General features: G+C 35.3%; 1 protein-coding gene across 2 annotated transcripts in view; it reads left to right on the top strand.

Moving 5' to 3' along the window:
• The first annotated feature begins 4,081 nt into the window (after positions 1-4,081).
• Positions 4,082-9,854, top strand: part of LOC145688156 (uncharacterized) — a 95,831-nt gene continuing 90,058 nt past the window's right edge. The window contains exon 1 of one of the 2 annotated variants that reach the window (XM_081761978.1): positions 4,082-4,207. The gene's annotated coding sequence lies outside the window, so the exon portion shown is untranslated. Of the gene's footprint in view, positions 4,208-4,263; positions 4,487-9,854 lie in introns of those variants that run through there. The other variant, XM_081761979.1, reaches the window with a different exon arrangement.

The following is a 9,854-nucleotide window of genomic DNA, read 5'->3' as shown; positions in this document are numbered from 1 at the left end:
AGCCGAACTGACTTTGTCACCCTTCAAATTCTTTGTACAGAGTTATGCAAAAAAAAAAAAAAAACTAAAAAAAACTACCACCCACTTGCTCTGCAGGAATTCAGAGGACTTCGTCTCACCCCTAGTACTTCTTGTGTGGCCTCTTGACCTGTCCACTGTGGGAACCATAAAACAGCCTTCGAAACGGAGTGACTGCCAACTAACGAATTCTGTTCGCTTCAAGCAAGCAGACTATTCTCTGCTTTTGCTATTTCACTCAGATGTTTCACCCTCTAGAAACCGTTTTTTGAGATTTTTCTTTCTATTTTTATTTAAAAAAATAAAGTATGAAATTCATTCTCTCGGAATGTACCGATGAAACATTGAATACAATTAATTTCGCGCGTTTCCAAGAATATGCATGTATAATGCATACTGATAATATATAAATAAATATTAAAATTTTTAAAAAAATACAATATGAAATAGTTAATTTAAATATTAATATGCAAATGAACCCAAGTCAATCTTGCCGTTTACATATGAAACCATGATGAATGCTATTGAAACTCGTATCACTGTCAAAACCCACTCGTTTTCACTACCCTCGCTGATGCGGTTACCCACCTTCGCTGATGCGCATGTTCCCTTCAGACTCACCACCTCGCTAACTCTCGGACCCTACAGCTTCGCTGTGCTATGACTCAGTTAGATAGCATTCGTGCTCTTTAGTGGCGACCTAGCGCAGGTCGTTTTGTGCTTTTTGGGCTGTAGTTTTTATGCATGCATCCGGACGCTGTATTTATACGCAAATCGTAAAAGAATTATTATTTTTCAACAATTGCTTATGGTACCCCTTGAATTTTAACTATGCCATGTGGATATTTTCATGCCGCCCAGCACAAATCATTTAGAAAGCAATAAGAAGGTAATTAGTGAAAGAATTCTAATGTTTGAACAATTATTTCGAGTGGTGCGCCAAAAGTAAACGTGCACGCTTTTTTTTAACATGTTACATTTTTTGGTATACAAATTGCACAATTATCACCTATTTTTATTCTTTTAAAAGATGTAACTACATTTGTTCACAGTTGTAGTGTTCGGGCGGATAACTTCACTGCATACCTCCTCTAAGGTCTTTATTCTTGCATTTTTTAAATAATATAAATCATGCTACAAAAAATCATATTTTTCGTATGACTATTAATACTATTTGTGCTTCTCTTGTCCAGGCAGCTACAGCGAGAAATAAAGTTGAATGTCGTCAGGCGCTATCTTTTCTGGTTGGTAGTTGTATGCAAGTCCAGATGAAAATAGAAACTGCTTCTAATTCTTACAAGTCAGGATCCAAATAAGGACAGCAGAAAATTTCAACCTGAACTAGGGGCAAGTTACTTCTCACACGATCGTTAAGTAAGGTCGTGAATTTTAGATCGTGCATCGCAACCTTACTTCAGTCCCGTCTGAGACAGGCTTAAGCAAAAAAAATTATGAATTCATTATATATATCATTTGCGTTGTTTAATGAAAGTACACCTTCCCATGTTTCGTGACTAAGTAAATAACTGAAATGATTGATATTTTGATTACTGAATACCTTGTAACTTTGAAAGTTCTTACACTATATTTCTTAAACTTTTGAATTACAGAGAAGCGTTTATCACATATTTCAGCAATCTGAGCTTCATGATCAGAAAATCCGGTACTAATCACTTGCCCCCTTGAGCTCAAGTGGTCAGAGTTTAGAATTATCTGATCTAGTGCTGATATACTGGTTGGAGTTATCCTAGTAGGTTTATCAACTTCACTACCCGGTGTCCTATATATACAGATTATTACACTTTTTTCCACTGCGAGCTCCAAAATACAACATTCAAAATTTTTTTCATCGTTTATATGTTTAAACTTAGTGCATTCTTGAAATTCTAAATTATGTTTTACAAAAATGCTTGAATTTGTTTTCTTTTCTCGACAGAAACTACTTGCTAGCTTGAAATTTGGTAAATTTATAGTTGCTATATTGTTTTGTGCACACCAATGTTCGGTTATACAAATAATACCTACGGGCCTTATGCAGAGTCGTTTTGAAGTCAGATTAACAGCATACTACGGGGTTGACTAAAGGATGGCTATCAAACTTATATTCAGAGTCTCTTATTAGGACGTAGTATATAACGAAGTTAATCACATGGGACTAATTAATGTAGAGCAGAGGCTAATCTCTTATCCACGGTTTAACGTGCGACACAACATTTCGTATTTCATGTTTTTTTTTTTTTTTTATTTGTACAGACTACGCATGCGCACATCTACATTCCGTAGTTGCCACATTGATTTTTCTCACCCGGTGTATTGGAATTATATAAGTTAAACATACCCAAATCACCTTTTTAGTTGTACTCAAAGCAGAGTCTGAATACCAAAAAGTGTACCATCCTTAGTAAAGAGTTAGGATGCTACTAAGTAGACTGTGACTAAACATCGATTAACGATTAACGGGGATACTTCTAAATGGTACACCTTAGCCGTAAATCTCCATATGGCTGTACCATTAGAAGTGTCCCCCGCTGTACATTTTGATGAAAGATACGTAAGCCTACTCGCTGTGTTAAATTTACCCTTGAACTAAAAAAGAAGTGCCCTCATCCACATTCTTCTTACTTTGAGTTACTTCCCAAGGTATTGGCAACGCTGCTTGAGACCTACATTTATTACTCATATCACTGTTAATTACATCACAAATTTCATTACTTAACAATTCTGTTCCCCTTTTATTTAAATGCAAACCATGCCTTGCGAACATTTCTCTACCAAATTTACTTACATCTACCATTTCGACATTTCTGAAGTGTTTACACAAATATTGCAGCTTCACGTTAGTGACCTTAGTAGCTTGATTTACACATGATTCTTCCATAAGGTCATGCTGAGAGTATTCATTACAGTAACTTGTCCTTAACCTTGGACCCGGGTTTTAATACATTTATCCTGGTTTTAAGTCAACCGTATTACCGAACGAGCTAGGGCATCCCCAAGTTAATCTTATAGTATCGGTATATTTTACTTTATCACAGCACAGCCCTTTATGATAATGTTCATAAAAGATTTTAGCTAAAAGGAAATCTTACAAAAGTATGCAGATCCGTTTTGACATATGATTAGCGTCATACTAAGGTTTCACTACTGCTGGAAACATACTTTAGTCGAACTCTTTAGTATACCACTAATCACTCGTAAAAACTTCTCTGCATAAGGCTCTACCCGCCGTATTCAGAGTCGTTTTAGTGTATGATTAGTGTCGTACTAAAGGTTTAACTACTCCAGGAAAAATATGTTAGTCGAACTCTATAGTATGACACTAATCACACGTCATACGACTCTACATAAGGCCCTATAGGTTTTCAAGAGAGTCTCAATGGGCCTTATGCAGAGTAGTTCTGATTCGTGATTAGTGAAATAGTAACGTATGTTTCATGCAGTAGTCAAGCTTTTAGTATGACGTTAATCATACGTCAAAACGACTCTGAATAAGGCGAATGCAGTGTAGTTCTGCCGTGTGATTAGTGCCATACTAAAGATTGCGACTAACATATGTTTCCTGCAGTAGTTAGGATTTTAGCATGACGCTAATCATACGTCAAAACGACTCTGCATAAGGCACATAATATATTCCGCCCTTCATATGCACGTACATAAATATTGGAAAGTCGGCACCGTTGCTCCCAGTGTAGATATTTTGGAGGTCAATAGGAAATAACATTTGCGAAAGAATTATAATTTCCAACAAGTATTTCGAATAGTGTGCCTATACTTGACCTGCATATTCCGTTTTGTTCATCATAAGCATAGCAGTTAAATTGATTTTTACATGTTTGGCGATACGTTGTGCTGTGTAATTTTGCCCTAAGGCTGTCACGGAATAAGTAAATCCTGCATTCTGTATTTGTAATTTTTCGTTTTTATTTTATATAATAATGTTATATAAAATAAATACTAAAAATAAATTATATTTTATAAAATAATATATATTTGACTCGGAACTGTTTGAATCGACAAAACATGGCGGACCAAGTAACTTGGTAGTATTATGTTGTGAGCAACGATTTGATTGGTTTGTTGATATTTCAATCCCTTCTGCTGTGACCGTTAAAAGGCACGCGAAGTAATGGAGTCGTAGTGTGCAGTGTTATGTTAAAAGTCGTATAATGAAAGTTTGAAGCTTTATGAGGTATTGTTAGAAAATGAAGTGTTTGTTGTTACGATTTTAAACATTGACAGTTGTGGTTTGTGATGTAATATTTTATGTATGATACTAAAGTGTATATTTATTACTTGTTTCGTAGAGTGATGTGTTGCAGACTGTCCATGTGGTTAATAAGAAAAGAAACCGGAATAGGGAATACTTTCGAGTGGTGCATTTTTTTTATAGTACAGTTGCGCATATTTACATGTGATTTAAAAGTAACCATTAAGTTAATTTGTTCTAGTTTCTTGACAACATTTTGCAGTGAGTACTTGGCACGAATTTTTAAAGAAGACAGGATTGAAGTGATTTTGTTTTAACGTGATGTGAAATTGGCATAAAGTAAACGCCTATCCATATAAATATGTTGCTAATAGGATTAGCTCTTATCGACTTCCAGTGGTATTTGCTTTTAAGAGAATTTTCATGGAATGTGCTATACAAAAAACGTTATTAATATTACAGGGTATTCCTGTCTCTTATCAGGCACAAATCTTCCTAGGGAAACTCCAACCGAAAACGCATAATTTGTGTAATTTTTGAATCACGGAAGCGGTAGAGGTACAATTCTGTAACTGATTATTTAATTTTGTGTGAGTACCGTACGATAGGAGACGAATGAGATTAAGTAGTGTAAGCTGTCATTCAGGAAAACACGTCAAAACAATCAATTTATTGTGAACCCATAAATTATAAGCACAATATTAGGAATGTTATGTTTGATATGTGGTAATTCAAATGCTAAATAGTGCGTTACATATGTTGACATCTCCTCCTTTCAACGGGGTTCCATTGAGGGCGGCCGTTTGTGAAGATTCAAAGTGGACAAGAGTTTTGTTTTAGGTCGAGCAATATTGGTTACTGCATAATTCTCTTGCTGCCATTAGTTGGTTAGGATAAATTCTGCTTTTTGGAGGCCTGACATTTTTTTTTTTCTAAAAATTGATACTTTTTGGCTAAATATCGCCTAATTTTGGTTAGTTTGTTAGCTTCAGTTAGGTTAGATGTTTCACGGGAAGTATAACTTTGTACTTATATTCACGGTTAGTATAAATCGGCAACGGAACCTTTTTTATTTCTTTTTACCTAGTTTTGGCTTCCCCTCCCGGCAACAGTTTGTGTTCCTTCATGACACATACTGCATTTCTATTCTGTTCACTTCACAGTTTACTCACACATTAGTTACCCTTCCGTAACAACCTCTCGTTTCCGTGCAGTTTTACTATACGGATCCATAGTATAAGTGGTAGTAGTAATAGGAACGGGTTAGAAGTCCCGCAGGGGTTTGTTGGGTTCCGTTCTCGACAGAAAGTTGGCAAATTAAAGACTTCCTCAAATTTTTACGTACATTTTAAAATCTGTGGATCCGTACATTAAAACTGCTTCCTCGTTTCTCCTGTAAACCTTATTTTTCACCTAGTTTTGTCCCCCAGAATACATAATTAATCCAGTTGGTTGATTTGGAGTTTGATATTCCTTGTAACACCGAAGTTATACAAGACGTGCATTTACAGCTTACTTAGGGATCCAATCATGTCTTCCGCATCAAGGGCGTATATGCTTTTCTCGTACTGCTATTACTACAGACAAAAGGTTAAAGATCACATGCTGATAATTCCTAAATTTTACAGATAGATTTAGACATTTGAATATTAAGTGATTGTATGTTGGGAATATTAGCTTCAATAAATTAGATCGTATTCGTGCACGTTTACTATAGGTTTGCATAGAGGTATTTTCTATAGTATAGTGTAACTGGAGGAATATAAATTCAGCTTTTTAAGAAATTCCTTTCCTAATGCCACCACTATAACAGTATTTACTGGTTGTGTTTACATGAGAAGAGTAGTTATTGTCGGCAAGGTTCTAGAACACAAGTCCCCCTTCCCGTTTAGCCGTGATAAAGACAGAAAACAACGTGCCCTGCGGGGCTCTAACCCGCCTTCACTCGCTGACGCTCGCTCGGCAATACTGTATGAATTAAATATTAAAACTTTGGTACAGATAGGATCTAACCTAGCTACTAATCTATATAGGCGAGTAGCACATAGAGATAGGACACGAAAGATGCACTGACAGGTTTACGTAACTTTAACTCAGCTTCCGTACCTGCAGTTCAGTGTTCTAGTGTATGTACTGTGTATAGTTGTAATATTTTACATTGTACAAGTTCTGCTTTTAACAGACTTAAATCTGATTTAAACTACTCGCTGAGCAAAATAATACGTTTATTGAAGAAAGAAAAAAAAAAAACAATGTTTAGCAGAAGGGGTCCAGCTCCTTTCTCTAAACAAAATGTTATAATTTTGGTAATTTCTGTTCACATTCGGTTAGTTTAGGGTAGGGTTGGTTAGTTTAGTTTGTGTTATATTAGTGTAGGACTCTTGCATAATTTTCCAAAAAAATGATAGAATTTCGCTTATTTCTATTAATATTACGTTAGTTTAGGTTAGTTCAGGTTAGCTTAAGTTAGTTTATGGTAGGTTAGGGTAGATTTGATTACGTTATGTTACGTCTAAGTACTTGCATCACTCATTTCTCCTGTAAATTTTGTGTTTTTTCCGTGCTTCTGGACCCCTTGTACTAAACATACCCCCCCAAAAGAAAAAATCATACACATATATATTTACAATAAACTTATTGTTCAGCGAGTGGTTTAAATCAGATTTATATATATAGTTATTTTATGGAGATTGCATGTTGTAATGACGTTTACATCATGTTACGTTGTTTGTAGCATATTACTTCAAGTTCTAAAATTCTTTAGACGTAAAACTTTAGATTTGTTTTGGTTATGAAGTAAACCAAGTCCGGAAATGAAAGTATTAATGCAGGAATGTTACAGAAGTCAAGAGGTCAATTCCAACTGGTAGTTTACGTGAGTGCATAAGATTATTTCTTATAGAATGAGTTAACATAATTAAATATTAATATTGTACTTTCCCGAAAAACGTCGTAACTAGGCTGCGCATCTGAACGATGCCAGTAGAGCTTTAAAATGTTGATTCTCCTATCAAAACTGTTCAGTAATTTAATACCATGGTACTTTCTGAGGTAAGACTAACATTAATGTTTAATTATGCGTCAATTCACTTTTATATGCAATAATCGTAATCGCTTACCTAAGCTAAAAGTTGCAATTAACCTTATTTTCTTTTGTGACATCAATGGATTAATACTTAAATTTCGAGATCTGATTTACTTTACAACCACACAAAAATGAAAATTTATAATATAAAATCCATTATTTCACAACTAAAAGTAATGAGCTAGAAACAATTAAACATCATGTAAACGTCATTAGACTTACTATATGCAATCTCCATAAAATAACTATACACAGTATAAGTTTATACACTAGAAGACTGAATTCGTGTTCGGATAATTTATTCTTGTCACACTATTAATTAGTATTCTGATGTTTGAATCTAACAAACTCACTCACGCCATGGCCTATGGAACCCGGAAGTTGAATGCCACGCTCACAGAAGCTCTCCATTGACTTCTGTCCTTAGCCAACTGGACCCAATTTCTGCCTTGTACTCTTATTTCTGCGAGATCTATGTTGACATTGTCCTCCCATCTGCGCCTAGGTCTTCGTAATGGTCGTTTCTCGATTGGGTTTCCAGTTAAAACTTTAAATGCGTTCTTACTTTCTGTCATTCCGGCTACACGACCTTCTCACCTGAGCCTCCTAGACTTAATGACTCTAACAATGTTTAATAAACGATATAAATTACGCAGTTTCTCGTTATGAAGTTTCCGCCATTCCCGTTCCTCTTAGGTCTGAATATTCGTCTCAGGATTTTATTCAGATATTTTCAGTCTACGTTCTTCTTTCAGAGTAAGCGACCATGTTTCACCACCATACACCCCAATAGGCACGATTACCGTTTTATATATTTTAAATGTCAACTTTCCCGACAGAATTCACGACGACGAAAGATTTTGAACTGAATAACAACACCAATTCCCTGCTTTCAGTCAATATTTAATTTCCTTTTGGATATTGTTTTGGTCTATTAACATTGATACTAGATACTTAGAAGTATCTACTCCGTTGAAAGTATTATTTGATATTTTGACGCATCCATAATTTATAGTGTTCCCGATGGCAGAACATTCTTTGTCTTTCTGCGATGGGCTTTTATAAGTCAAAAATTTTGTGCAGAAGAAACACTTGTGATTGTTAAAAAATACGCGTTACGCGACGTTAAAAAAAAAAAAGGTTCAAACTATATTTATGCGAGTCGTCCGTGCATTTAAGACATCTACACATAGGCATTTTTTTATACTCTTCTGTTGGCATTTTTTTTTTTTTTTTTTTTTTTTTCCTCTGGCAAATTTTCTGTGATCACATCGCAGATCGCGGCATGTTCTGCTGTGGGGGTAGTGTTTTGATCCTGGCAAATTTCCATGTATTTAGTTTTCTCAGCATTTACTTCTAAACCCATGTCCCTGCAAGCGTTTAATAAGATCTCTGCATTTATCTCTATTGTTCTCCTATCATATTTACGTAATAAGCATACGCCTTAACCTGGTGAATACCAGTCAGCTCTAGACGTGGTTGCTATCTCTGATTTTCCTTATAGCGTATTCCAGAACGAAGTTAAATAATAATGGCGACAACGCATCTCCTTGTTTCAGGCCATTTTCGACGTGAAAGCTCGTGGACACAAATTTTCCTACCCGGACTTTACTTTGGAATTCATTTAAACATATCTTAATTAGTCTAATTAGCTTTCTCGGTATTCCAAGTTCTGTAAGAACGTTGTATAATGTATCCCTCCTAACCGAGTCGTACGCTTTTCTAAAATCAATAAATAGTTGATGTACCGGGGTATTTAATCCCCATTTCTTTTCGAGTATTTGTCGAATGGTTAATATCTGGCCGATAGTTATCGATTTCGTCTAAATCCGTACTGATAATCTCCAACAATTTCATCTATGTATGGGGTTAATCTTGCAAATAAAACGTTTGAAAGGATTTTATGGGATGTTGACAGAAGAGAAATGCCTCGATAATTATTACAATTAGTTCTGTCGCTTATCTTGTGAATTGGAACAATGATTGATTTTTTCCACTCTTGAGGCAATTCTTCTTTGTTTCAGATAAGAAGAATGAATTTGTGTATTTTGTTCTACAACTTTTCCCCTCCAGCTTAAATTAACTCACCCGGAATTTTGTCTACACCCGGAGATTTGTGTTCCTTTAATTTACTTATAGCGATTTCTGTTTCGATTCAGTTAGGCTCTGGAATTTGCAGTTCTGTTGTGTGCATTTCCTTTTCTCCAAGAACATTAGTTATTGGCTGCTTGTTAAATAAATCTTTCTCTTTATTCAAGATGCTGTCTGTATCAGTGAGGATTGTTTCGTGGTTTAGTATATAAGCGCGAGATTGATAAGACTTTCTTGAATTCGTTGAAGCCTTTATGTATACCCTGAATGTTTTTGTTTTTATTGATATCTTCAAGTTCATTAATTTTAGCTTTTAAAAATTCACGTTTCTTTGTTGTAAAAGTTTTGGGAGTTTGCCCTCTTTTTTAGTTATCTCGTTCGGATTTTGTACTCAACGCAGTTTTGCTTCTTTTCTCTTCTCTGCTGGTTTAGTGCATTTCTGGTCGAACCATG

Source organism: Thermobia domestica, chromosome 6 (assembly GCF_964235325.1).
Source record: "Thermobia domestica chromosome 6, izTheDome1.hap1.1, whole genome shotgun sequence".
NCBI classification, from domain to species: Eukaryota; Metazoa; Arthropoda; class Insecta; order Zygentoma; family Lepismatidae; genus Thermobia; species Thermobia domestica.
The sequence above is the reverse complement of the archived record's forward strand: the minus strand, read 5'-3'. Positions and strand labels throughout refer to the sequence as shown.